This window comes from Ochotona princeps, chromosome 7 (assembly GCF_030435755.1).
Source record: "Ochotona princeps isolate mOchPri1 chromosome 7, mOchPri1.hap1, whole genome shotgun sequence".
In the NCBI taxonomy this organism is placed as follows: domain Eukaryota; kingdom Metazoa; phylum Chordata; class Mammalia; order Lagomorpha; family Ochotonidae; genus Ochotona; species Ochotona princeps.
In genome coordinates, this window is record NC_080838.1 from 37315747 (window position 1) to 37329937 (window position 14191).

The window sequence follows — 14191 nt, forward strand, 5'->3', positions numbered from 1 at the left end:
ATCCGAAGCCAGGAACCTGGAACCTCTTCCGGGTCTCCCACACGGGTGCAGTGTCCCAAAGCATTGGGCTGTCCTCAACTGCTTTCCCAGGCCACAAGCAGGGAGCTGGATGGGAAGTGGAGCTGCCGGGATTAGAACCGGCGCCCATATGGGATCCCGGGGCTTTCAAGGCGAGGACTTTAGCCGCTAGACCACGCCGCCGGGCCCAATACATACCCTTTTAATTGAGCTTGCTTTACTTTAGAATTTTTATCCTGGAAAGTTATGTAGCTATAGACAAAAATGGCAAATTCATTTGAAAGAATTTATATGCCTATTTTTTAATTTGTATGAATGGTGTTAATAACAGCACCTTTCTGATTGTTATCACAAGGATGAAGGGGGTTCATATTTGTAAAGTGGGTAAATAGAGTCTGGTCCACAAAATATAAAAAAAAATGTAGAACTAAATAATATTACTTGAATTTTTGATGAAAACATTTTCTAATCATTGTGTTTAATTTCTCTAAGTTATGCTACGATTAAATTTTTGTATATATGTATATATATTAATCTGTAAATAATACACTAGTTCTGGCTCCAATTACAAAAGTCTCCCATAACCAAATCTACATAACAAATATTTTTAATATTTATTTATTTTAATTGGAAAGGCAGATTTACAGAGAGAAGGAGAGACAGAGAAAAAGATTTTCCATCTGTTGGTTCACTCTTCAAATGACTGTAACAGGCAGAGCTGAGCTGACTCGAAGCTAAAGTTTCCTCCGGCTCTCCCACACAGATGCAGGGTTCCAAGGCTTTGGGTCATCCTCCACTGCTTTCCCAGGTCATGAGAAGGGAGCAGGAAAGGAAGTGGAGCTGCCAGGACATGAACTTGTGCCTGCTTGCAATGCTGGCACTGACAGGTAGAAGATTAACTAATTAAACCATTATAATAGCATCATAACCAAATAGTATTTTGTTATTAGAAAAACTCACAGAATTTGGAGCAAAAAATTCAAATACTGAGTTTATTACTAATTCCACAGCAGGATAATTTCCCTCTAGCCCAAAAAGAGTTTGTTGATTTGGTAATAATCCATATCAGTGATGACGCTTTACTAAAATATTCCCTTCAGCTTACGGAGTAGTGAGCTATAGTTTCACAAAATGTTAAGATAAATAAGTGAGGCTCACTTATTTGGTGCCGATGTTGAGAGATGTGGTCATTGACCACAAGAGGAGTTAGCTGAGATGAAGGGCCCAGCTGCGGAAAGAGGCGACTCTGAGACTAATAATGAATTGTTAGAATCCTGAGTCCTCAGAATGATCACAAATCCTTGAGAGGCTATTGGTCTACTGTGAGTTGAAATCAATTTTATATAACTGCAAATGCAAAGAAAAGACTAACAGCAAAGTTACAGACATGGTCCTGAGGAAGCCACTTCTTTGTATCCACATGTGCTTCTTAAACTAGTGTATTTTTTTTTTGAAATTGCTTTTTTTTTTTTTTTTTTGACAATCTTTACATAGTTGATTAGGGCACAAAGGGTCAAGGGCTACAGGAAAGTGGGTAAGACTATTGTTTCACATTATTATCTTTTTTCCAGATCTGGGATAATGGGAGAGATAAAGGGAGAAGCCCCACAGAGCCTCCCACCCATCCCAGGTCCCTGATGTGGGGCATGCTCTGAGGGTCTTACCCAAGTGATTTTGATAATTCAACAGCTTAGAATTGCTGCCAATCTCACCATTCCAAGCACGATGAAATCGCTGCAGAATCCACTGGTTGACATAGTCCACCTTACTGCTCCCTCTGAGCCTCTAAGGAAGCTCAGCTTTGACACTTGCACTCCATGGTTAGACCATGGAACCTGCACTTCTCTTCATGGTTGGGGTTCTGAGTCCGGCAGTATTCTTAAAGCAATACTTACCCTACATGGTTACTTAAAAAGAGCACATGAATTAAGTGTAAAGAAAGTATGTATACAAATTAGAAATTGGCTAATCAAATACTTATTGTTGATATTGTTAAAAGCACTAAAGACGTCCTGGATGTGTCAGTTAGACCAAGTAGTTCTCAAGCTATTCTTCTTCTGTCTTCTTTACATACCTTTCTCAAGTTAGCTTTCCCCATTTGCATGATGTAGGAAAGACATGCATGATGGGTGGGGGATGTCAGAGGCATTGTGTGGGAGATTGGGATGATGGCAGGAACCCAAGAAAAGCATCAAACTCTATAGAAAAGTTATGATTATCTCACAAAAGCACTGAGAGTCTTACAAAGAAAGGCTGAGATTTGCGGCACAGCATGACGGGGGAGCAATCTGAACAACGAGTAGACAAGAGCAAGAAACGAAGACCATGGACACAGCTCCACATGCACCAGGAATCATGTTCTATAAATCCAAAATGACAAAATACTATTAAAAAGTACTGCAGGCTTTGGAAAGAAGCTGCTTCCATGGGAAGGAAGCACTTCCTTCTGTGTAACGTACATCAGGTCCCACACCCCTCTGAGTTTATAACTAAGAAAGCAGCTAGTTGGTACTTTTTTATATAGTTGTTGGAATAGAACTTTAGTGTCAAGAGCTAGTTACTGAGTTAGAAAAATCACAACTAACTTTCTGCCAAAGATCATAATTCTTTAGATGTTACAATGAGTTTCCATGAAGATAAAAATACTGACCCAGCATATTTCATGTTTGTGTAAATGTTCAAACATTATAAAACATTCAAAAGAAAGCATTCAATAGCTTTTAGGTACAGATGAGCAATATTGAAACACACAACCATAAAAAACACAGTAAAGCTAAACAGTATCAAAGATCCCTTGGCAAAATCTCGAACACCGTGGACTAGTCATCGACTGGCAGAAGCAAATCACAGTAACTCTAAGACACACGTAGAGACATACACCAGTCATCATCCAGGAAACTCAACAAGGGGCCAAAAAAGTTTCCGCTATAAAAGGAGACTGGAATTTCGGGAGTTTCTAGGAAAAATTTTCATTTGTGACATTCTACAAATTGGTAACTTTTACTAAACATAAAACGTTGAAAGGTGGACTTAATTCTCTGAAAATGAAAACTTTGTTTAAAGAAATAAATCAGCAAGCATTCTGAGTCACTTAGAAGGCTAGTGAAGAAGTGTGATGTGTTTTTAACATTAAGTAAAAGGTAAGGAAGGAAGATGAATTATGAACACTGCCTGTTTTGAATGCCTTCTGTGACAATCTGATAATCCCTTGGTGTGAACCATTACATTTTAAAGTAAAAATAAAGCTTTGAAATTTTCAAGTTGTTGTGCAGTTTGGGAAACCACACTTGTCACATTTATATCATTGAACAACTTAATCTGGCCCATTTGACAAACTTAAGAAGGCATCAAACAAGCGGCAATGGCACTGACAATGGAGTAGTAAATATGGGTTTAATTTATAGTCCAGGCAAGGGATGGCTGGACTATAAAGATAATCTGTGGAGTTGATAATAACTTATTGAACAGATGAGAGAAAGCAAACTGTTGTTCAAAATTCTAAAATACTCTGTTTTATAATGTTTGAACATTTACACAAACATGAAAATTCTAAAATTCTAAAAAACTTTCTGTTTTTCTCTGTCTTCTCATTCTTTCTCTCATAAGTATGAAACTACTGTGAAATCACAGTTCGGAAATAAAATTTATTTTTCCAACTTTAGGTCAACTTTGGTTAAAATTACAAAACGCAATGGGCCACAGAGCAGTTGGGTGTGGAGCCTTAAAAGAAAAGAAATCTTGTTGACAAAAATGCTTTGCAACTTCCATAAACTGCGAGGAGTTACTTATCTCAGTAACGGCTGGGGTGCGGCTGGGGTGTGTATTTGTCAAGGACTTAGTTAAGAATCTTGCAGAGTATCTGTACTCTTTCTTCTTATCTTGGATGATAGTGTTGGTCAATGTTCACTGAGAAGGGACAAGGGGTTCTCTGAGTTATTCATCTGAAACTGCAAAATGTGGAAACTTAATCTACTAGCAAAATAACTTTTAGCCAAGAGGCTTAGGGTTCAGACACTAGAGAACGAATTCCACAGACTTGCTATGAGGAATTGTCTTCAGGTAGCTTGTAGCTGAAGCCACCAGCTTAGCAATGATGAACCCACCACTACTGGAATAATGTCACCAGGCTTAAGTAAATTACTCATCACAAACCATAGTTGTTCTTCATATTCAGAAAGCTTTCTCTTTTGCAAATTAGTGAAATGGAGGTGGCAATTAGGAATCTCTGATTCAAATGCAATGTAAAATTTCATCTTGTGAAACAGACTCAGAGACAAAATATCATACAATTCTCATTGAAGGGAGTGTCTTGGAGAAAATTACAGGTAGACAAGAGATTAACAAACAGAAAAATAAAAATGAATTCTCTGACTGTGCTAGGAATAAATCAAATAACAACCATTGATTGGAAAACATGGACAGTGTAATTTTCTTTCCCACCTCACCCATTCAAGCACGAAAAGAGCAATACTGATATCAGTTTGTGAGGAAAGTAGTCTCGAATACAAGAAAGAACATTATGAAAATGCAGGAAATATCTCTGCCTCTAAGTCTCTTCCTACAAGCCATGCTATTATTAAGTAAAACCTCATACCTAAGTAAAAGATGTTAGGTTAGAAAAGATGGATTTGAAATTCTTTGTGTGAAATTAGAATTCAGCCCAGATGAAACATTATTGGTTAACTACAAGTCATTTTAATTGTTAGGAGGTGGTAATCACTGAAAAAAAGTCAGCTTATACTAAATTTTCATATTTGGGATGTAGACAGGAGGATTATTAATACATATTCTAATTATTCTCTCATGATTAGCTATTGTCCAATGTTTAATTACAGCATATACAACGTCATATCTTTCCGTCAGTTTTGTTCTACTTACCCTCCTTCTCCAAATATACTAGACTTGCTCTTTAATTGTATGAAGGAAGTCACAGTAAATTCATCTGTGATCAATTACTATTATATTTCACTGTGCGGAAATGATAATTACAGCAGCCTTCACACTTTTACTCATACATTACAGAAAGCAGGAAAGTACTATTTACTAATCATTAGCAACAGATTTTTTGAATACCATGAAACAATGTAACACTAATTTAGAATGTGCTCTTTTGATTAATTAAACATGTCAGTTTGGTTTGATGGTATGAAAGCAATTTGTTTTAGTACTAATCAAATTCCTTCCCAGGTTGCTACATGAAACAGTGCACTTTGCTGTACTGCATACAAAAATGTTAACTCTCCGATGATTAAACAATTTAGCAAGGACTAAGTATTTTGACAAATAGCTATTTACTTGACCAAATATTATCTAGATATTTCCGTGTAGATTTTTTTTTTGACGGGATGTGCTGTTGTTGCTTTTAATAGAAACCACATCACTTCATTAGTTACAGCAAATAGTGCATGAGACACAGTAATTCAAGGACCACAGGAAGCTTTTCCATCCATAAAACAGAAGACAAGTACCTTCCCCGTCCACGCTCCAGTTAGCTTTCCTTTTCATCTCTTTTCTCTCAGCCACTGCTGTTTCGAGCAGGACTTTTGCTTCAAATTTGTTAGCAGATTCGGCCCTTGGCTTGTTTTAGTAATCTGACAGTGGACCCTAAGTTAGCTGAGGAACCTGAACAAGTCTTCTTTGATTTCAGCTTCATCCCAAGGCCCGTGAATGGTCTCCTTAAAAAGCTGCAGGTGAATGAGGTAGAAAGGGCAGAGACATGAGATGGAAACCAGCAGAAGGGCAAAGAGTATGGCTCCCACCACACTAATGGACAGCAGGGCCCCCAGGGCGGACAGTGCAAACAGCAGCGTGAACCCCACGTAACTGCGGGGAGTACAAGCCTTCAGCTTCTTCTGCAACATGGCCACAGGGCAAACATCTGGATGGCAAATGTCACCATGATGAAGGCATGCAGAGACCGCGGAAGACGTGAGGCCAGGCACACAGAAGCAAAGATGGCCATGTTCAAGGACAGCGTGCTGGACACAACGGCAGCGTTGGCACCGTAGTCAAAGAAGACGAGGCGGCCCAAGGGCATGAAGACTGCCATAGACGGTGTCAGTGCTGACCGACTCGGTTAGTCTTCAGGACTGGTGAAAAGCCATACGTGAAAGTAATGAAGACAAGAGCGCTCTTCAAGTCAGCCCACCGGGTCTGCCCACTCTCCTTCCGTCCTTCACCTCCATCAACGAGATCAAACAAAATGTACCCCACCAGTGAAGAGGCCAGTCCAGTCCCAAACAGCCAGTGGGGTGCCAGAAGACCCTCGTCCATGTACCACCAAATAACCACAAAAACACAGACGCTGCACAGCTGCTGGACCACCACGCTGGACTCAAACACCACCGCCCAGTACAGGTACTTGCGGGCATAGATGTTCTTCCGGAGCTCTTCCAAGAACCTGCGGTCCACGTAGTTATCAGGGAAGGACTGTCCTTCATATAAGACCTTCTGTCACCTGACCTGCTCGGTGTTAGTCACAGGCTGGGCACACATTATCCACTCCCTCACTCGGCCAAGTCCATGGGTTCCCGCGCTTTAGGAAACTTTCAAGTTAGACCTCTCTGGAAATGCCATGATGAGCTGTGGCTGACATTCTACCGACCCGTTCCTGTTTTCTTTCTTTTTTGTTTGTTTGTTTGTTTGTTTGTTTTTTAGTTTTAAAGTAAGATTTATTAGAAAAGCTAAGAAAGGAGACTCCCGCCCTAGTGACGGGAGGGGGTTCTGAGATAAAAAAGACCCTTATCCCCTGCCATAGTGGCAGGAGGAAAAGCTAAAAGACCCTAGTCCCCTGCCATAGTGGCAGGAAGAAAAGCTAGAGAGATGTTTTCAAAGGCAGCAACCCAGACTAGGTCTGCAAGGATGAACTTCTTCTCTGAGGCAGGACAACAGAGCTATGTTCCTGGGCTGCGCGGCTGGGGCAGGGCGGCCGCCCGCCTCATTCCCCATCCGGGGCGTCAGGGAGTGTGTAGATATTTTTGAGATGAGGTTAACTTTTACGTTATTAACTTTGAGGAAAGCATATTAACTTTTATGTCAGTGGGCCTTATTCAAGCATCTGAAGGCCTTTATAGAGTAAGACAGATCTCTCCCAAAGAAGTTCATCCAGCAGACTGCCTTTGGACTGTAATGCAGCACCAACTCTTTCTTCCTTGGGTCTCCTGCCTGCCAGCCTCTCTGGCAGACTTGAACTTGCTTATCTCCACAATCACATGCAGCAAATTCCTTAACATGAACTTTTTTCTCTATACACATCTAGATACCTTGCAGACTGTTTCTCTAGATCTCAAACACAATCTAATAGCCAGAAGAACCAGACATGCCTTTAAAATCTCACAGAAATATATTCTTGAATGCCATGGATTGAATTTTTAGGAATCAGTAAACAGTATAATCCTTTAAAGTGGCTCTTAAATATTTAACCTTATGTAGATCACAGCAAACGAATTCTATTTCGCTTACAAAACAAATTATTAACACAATTCAAGAAGGTGCTGAAAATTTCATTTCAAAATGAAGCTGCACACAAGATAATCTTAATATCAAATCTCTTCATCACTCAAAAAGAGAGTAAACAGAAAAACTTTTGTTCTCTAACTCATTTAAAACTCACCTTTACAGACAAATGAACACCTAAACTTAACCAGAAGCAGAGCTAATACAATGCCCATTGTGTGTATCTTTTCAACTTACTAGTTGCATGCGATTGTCCATGCATAAAAGTAGAAGAGGTGGTGAATACAGTGATGGAGAATTGGTTGCAGGGTTGCACTGTCCAACATGGTATCTCTCAGCTTCATGTAACGATGTATAGTATATTAAAAGTAAAGATAATTTAAAATACAGTTTCTCAGTTACACTAGTTACATTTCAAGTGTTCAACACTCACATGTGGCTGGCAACTACTACATTGGATAGCAAAAATATAGATCATTTTTATTTATCACTAAGTAAGAGTTCCCTGAGACCACACTTGTCTAGTATTAGATTGTGTATGTTCAAATTTTTGTTTCAGGAATCGGTACTTGACCTAGTATTTAAGGCACTGGTTATGATGTCCATGTTAGAGTGTCTGGTTTCGAGTTCTGATTCCAGCTCCTGGCTCTCATTCTCTACATAGCCATTGGGAAGCAGCAGTCATGGCTCAAGAAGCTGGGTTCTTATCACCCACGTGGGAGACATGGGTTGAGTTCTAGCTCTCAGCTTTTGCCTGGGTCCAAACCTAGCCATTTATGTATTTGGAGAGTGAACTGGGAGATGGCATCTTTTTGTTTCTTGCCCAGACAGAGAGAGAGAAAGAAAGGGAGAAAGAGAGATAGATGAACTTTTAAAAAGTCAGATCTTGGGGCCCGGCGGCGTGGCCTAGCGGCTAAAGTCCTCGCCTTGAAAGCCCCGGGATCCCATATGAGCGCCGGTTCTAATCCCGGCAGCTCCACTTCCCATCCAGCTCCCTGCCTGTGGCCTGGGAAAGCAGTTGAGGACGGCCCAATGTATTGGGACCCTGCACCCGTGTGGGCGACCCGGAAGAGGTTCCAGGTTCCTGGCTTCGGATCGGTGCAGCACCGGCTGTTGCGGCTCAATTGGGGAGTGAATCATGGGACGGAAGATCTTCCTCTCTCTCTCTTCCTCTCTGTATATCTGACTTTGTACTAAAAAATAAATAAATCTTAAAAAAACAATTATTGAATGCATACAAAGCATGAAATGCTTTAATTTAATAATTAAATTCCCAAACAACACAAAGCAGTAGATCCCACTGTTATTATTGTAATAGATGTTAGAAACTGAAGCACGGAGAGGTCCAGATTAATTCATAGAGCGTTTAGTACACCCTGGCATGAAGATCTGACTTTTTTTTTTAAAGATTTATTCATTTTATTACAGCCAGATATACACAGAGCGGAGGAGAGACAGAGAGGAAGATCTTCCATCCGATGATTCACTCCCCAAGTGAGCTGCAACGGGCTGATGCGCGCCGATCCGAAGCCGGGAACCTGGAACCTCTTCCGGGTCTCCCACGCGGGTGCAGGGTCCCAAAGCTTTGGGCCGTCCTCTCCTGCTTTCCCAGGCCACAAGCAGGGAGCTGGATGGGAAGTGGAGCTGCTGGGATTAGAACCGGCGCCCATATGGGATCCCGGGGCTTTCAAGGCGAGGACTTTAGCCACTAGGCCACGCCGCCGGGCCCAGCATTCAATAATTGTTAATTCTTATACTTACAATACTATTATGCCCAATTTGCAAATGAACATGTTTCAAAATTTTAAACTGTGATGTATTTCTAAATTAATTTAAATAATGTGGTTTTATTTAATGCAGCATGTGCATGAACAGCCTCTTTAAGTCAATAAAATAATATATATCCAGAATAATTTGTGTGTCCTATATGTACATATCAAAGAGAAATAAAATTCTAAAAGCATCATAGGAAAAAGTTATGCAGAGAGTGAGACAAATAGTTCGCAACAAATATAATTCATTTTTATTTTATGTCATCATTATAAAAGTTCAAATTTAAGTTTCTATTTACTTGATCTAATATTATTATAGATATATCTGTGTACATATCTTTCAGATGAGATAAAATGTTTCCCTGGAAACATTTATTTCTATGTGCTTAAAAGAAAAAGAAGGACCCAATGGGGTAGGGTAGTGGCTAAAGTCCTCACCTTGCATTTAGGCACTGGTTTATGTCCCAGCTGCTCCACTTCCCATCCAGCTCCCTCCTTGTGGCCTGGGAAAGCAGTTAAGGATGGCCCAAAGCCTTGGGACCCTGAACCCCCATGGGAGACGCAGATGAACTTCCTGGATCCTGGCTTTGGATCAACTCAGTTTTGGCCATTGTGGCTAATTGGGGAGTGAACCAGCGGATGGAAGATCTTTCTCTCTGTATAGCTGACTTTTCAATAAAAATAAAATAAAATAAAAAAATAAAAGAGAACGGAAAATCCATAGCCTTCATTCTTCCTTAGTTTTATTATTAATTTCTTAGTGTTCTTCCCTCCCTCCTTCCATCCCTTCTCCCTCCCTTCCTTCCTGCCTTCTTTCCTGCCTTCCTTGCTGTCTTCTTCATTTCTTTCTCTCCCCAGAAATGGTGGCACAAGACATAAATACCTCATCTAAGGGAGGTTAAGACAAATAATGAAAAATAAGGCAAATGTCCAGGTAAATTTCAAATCAATGTACTAAAAGCGTAAATAGTACTGATGGGAGGGGAAAATCTCAAATGTTTCTAGGTCAAGGAGTTCAAGCAGGTGTTCTCTAAACTGTACTTAATCTAAGTCCTGAGTGTAGGTGGGAAGGGTGAACGGAAGTGGAAAAGAACCTTCTCAGCAGATGCTGAATCTGCTTTTAATATGTTCTATACCTGTGCTTGTTTCTGCTAATGTAACTGTATCCAGCAAGTAAAAATATAAATGAATACGGATATATTGATAAATGTTATCAATAACTTAGTCTCATTTTTCAGTGGTTCCTAATAAGCAGGAGGAAAACATATGAATGGACTTATCTCTCTCTTCATTAACAGCACTCTTTTCCTGATCCTGCAGTGATTCAAGACTAAGTGAAAAGAAAGAGGAATGTAATAGATGAGAAAATGTCAAAAAGGGTGGAGAAGATGAAGACTAATTGAGGAAAAGGAGAATTTTATGGGTAATCACTGTTTCTACCTTTTTAGAAGAGAGGAAAGCTACCCTTAATAGAATATATAGTGCCTAAAATCCTTGCCTTGAATGCACACCGGGATCCCATGTGTGTGTCAGTTCTAATTCTAGCCTAATTCACGCCATCTCTCTGCTTGTGGCCTGGAAAGCAGTTGAAGTCGGCCTAAATCTTGGGACCCTGTACCCATGTGGGAGACTTGGAAGAGGCTCTAGGCTCCTAGTTTCAGATCAGCTCAGCTCTGGCCGTTGTGGCCACTTGGGATGGAATCATCTGTCTCTCCTCCTCTCTGTATATCTGAATTTCTAATAAAAATAAATAAATCTTAAAACACACACACACACACACACACACACACACACAACTGCTATGTCCATGAGGTAGCTGGCTTCACACAAGTCAAATGTGGGTAGCTAAGCCTGTGGTGTCTTGTACTTGGTAGCTACAAACCAACTGGGTGAATGTCAACAGAAGTAATGTTTAATGTTATATAGTCTTTTCTAATAAACCAACTTGTTTATTTCCTGACAAACATAATCTGATTTACCTTACTCACTGCCTCCTAAAACATAAGATTTACTCAGGCAGGGACTTCCTCGTACTCTTCTTTACGTTTCAAGCTGTGTTCAGAAGGTTCATGGAAGTTACACACTATGAAAGAACTTTATGGGTTTCACTTTTTTGTATCAAAAATAAACTTAGCATTTAATTTCAGTTTTAATGTGCCCTCAAATTGACACTATATTATATATTACTGAGTGCACGGTATATACACCTGGGATTGTATAGCATGAGTCTAATGGAAAGGTAGCTTGACAGAATGGAGGAAGAAATGATTTAACTATGGGTGGTCAAAAAATACTGCTTTGCCAGTCTGGATTATCCTAAAATCTGCCAAGATCAGCAAAATTTTACTTCAACACAACAACTGGCTAAATACTAAGATGAAATGGACACGAAACAGCTGAATGGTGCCTTATGGCCATTTTAAGGTATAGAGCAGCCGGTCCTGTATATGAACTAAAATTGAAATGTCAATGAGCTAATCATAGGTGGTGGCTAGGACTTGTTTTCCTTTTTTTTTTTTTTTTTTCTTTTTAATACACTGGTTACTCAAAACCATGTCAATTCCATAACATTGCAAATTGCTGTTGATGTTATATTGGGACTCTTAATTGACTGTGATGATATTCTGCCAGCTCAAACTTCAGACCAGAAATGGTCTCCCCAAGAAACTGTTCAACCCATCTGGACAATAAGTAGCTGGACTCTATGCTTGGTATATGTTTGCAATGAAAGAATCTTGATTGAATTTGAACTGTAATACTGCATCAAGGTGGAGGAATCCACTGGGGGGAGGGGGGGGGAGGAAGGGGGGGATTCCCAGAGCCTATGAAACTGTCACATAATGCAAAATAATTAACAATAAAAAAAAAAGAAAATAAATAGGTAAACATATGAATTAAAAAAAAAATATTGCTTTGAAAACAGGATCATTACTTAGAGCTGGCATCTGTGTAACATTCACTGCTTCTGTGATATTAGGCAGGATGGTAGGCACTGAAAGTTAAGAAGGAAATATTAAAAATTTATAATTTTAGTTAATGCATATTCATTAGAATATGATTTTCCCCACTATAACTTACCAACACAGAAAAATATTTTTGCATTAAATATTTTCAAAATGATTATAGAATATTTCTATATAAACAAAGTAATTTTTAAACAGCTAGAATGAAAAATACTGGGGACGTATTTTTAAGATTAATTTGGTTTTCTTTTTATACTAAGCTTAGGGAAATAATCTAATCACAACATTCATTTTTAAAAATTAATAAATGCTAGCATGCAGTTCTTTTTGAATAAAGAATCAGATTCACTCTAGGCTTTCTCCAATATAAAAATAATGGGAAGCAGATAGTCATCAATCATAGAAATAAACATTTTATTCCTAATGCCAAGCTGTTTTTATTTTTCAGCTTAGAAAAGCAGAGTAACAAAGTAACAAGGCAAAAATGTAAAGAAAAAAACCCAAATTCTATGACTACAAAAATCATCTGTTTGAGATGAAATGTTAGTATGTATTTAATGTCTTCTGTTCATATGTTCACATCTCCAGTTGCATTTACATTGCATTATTGCATCTAGGGCATATAATCTGGAAAAAACAGGCAGACAAAATCATTTTCAAAGAAAACTGACAATGCAAAATGTATACACTGGCAAATAAGTGTGTTCAGTTAATAAATAACACTCACTATTATCTACATATTCTGGTTACACAGAAATGTCACTGCATTGGGAAGATTCATTTCTTCCAATATCTGCTCCAAGCAAGGTGTAAAGATCTTGAGGTTTACACAGATATTCTGGGGTTATACCTCCCCTCCCTGCCTGCTAGTAACCATTCAAATTGTGACAGCAATCTTGTAGTGACACACAAAGATACAAGAACCTTAGTGAGAATCAGGTCTTTCAGGATCAAGGGGAAAAACCCTGAATATTTCCAATGTATGGATCGAGAGAGGAGGTGGAAACACCAAGACGGGCCTCACCCCTTTAAGACTGTGCCTAGAGTTGACATTCAGAATGTCAAATTCACAAGTGAATTTGCAATGGCTGAACGTTTTAAAATTAGAGAAAAAACAGTTTTCCACCTTGAATCTAAAAATTGATTAAGAACACACACACTTCTTAAATGTGGGTACATATGTTGCCGACAGACTACACTGATTTCCTGTCCTGTCCTGTCCTACAGCGTGCTCCCTGACGTAAACTTGCAGGCTGCCAGGAAAAGCAAGGTGGTCTGCCTGCTGAGCAACCTTCACAGGTTGATCCTTGGGAGCAGACAGAGCTATACATTTGGTTTTACATCTGCGCTTCACTTTGCCTCACAGAGGCAGGGCATTTGGTAGGAGGACAAATATTCCTAGCAGGGGCGAATGGATTCATTCCGGATATAAACACATTACGTGCAGCCACATGAGCACATTCCCCAAGTTGTGACAAAGATATACATTGCTCAGAGCTTCTGAAGACACTGTGAGCTGTAAAGGGCAGCAAACACTTTTCAGACCAATAAATGAGCAAGTCAAAGTGGAGAATTTTAAAGGAATCAGGAGTTACTTCCTTTGTAGTCGCACTTTGGTTAGCAAATGTTTATTTGGTTTCTACCATATGGAAGAAAATCTACTAGGAGTTGACTAGGCTAATGCAGACATGAGTTGTGTGGTCTGGATGCCTTCAGCTGACTTGCATCTGGCACTGGCGGATTGCCAAGAAAGTCTCAACTAATCCTCATTAAAGACAGATGTGCTTTGAAAAGTATAAAATGCTGCTTAATTAAAATTAAAAACATGATTTAAGTGTTTAATGTGGAAGGCACCACAATAAACTCTTTGGTGCAAACTGAAATAATTACTTGTATATTATTTCCACTTTCAATTAAATTATACCCTAGATTAAGTAATAATTTATGTGTACAAATTAACATCAGTCAGACAAAATGCTAAAT

At 39.3% G+C, this 14191-nt stretch overlaps 1 protein-coding gene and 1 pseudogene across 1 annotated transcript in view; both read right to left on the minus strand.

Moving 5' to 3' along the window:
• Positions 1-14191, minus strand: part of ARSJ (arylsulfatase family member J) — a 76961-nt gene that overhangs the window by 20729 nt on the left and 42041 nt on the right. The gene's annotated exons all lie outside the window — the stretch shown is intronic.
• Positions 5375-6630, minus strand: LOC101524122 (phosphatidylinositol N-acetylglucosaminyltransferase subunit C-like; annotated as a pseudogene).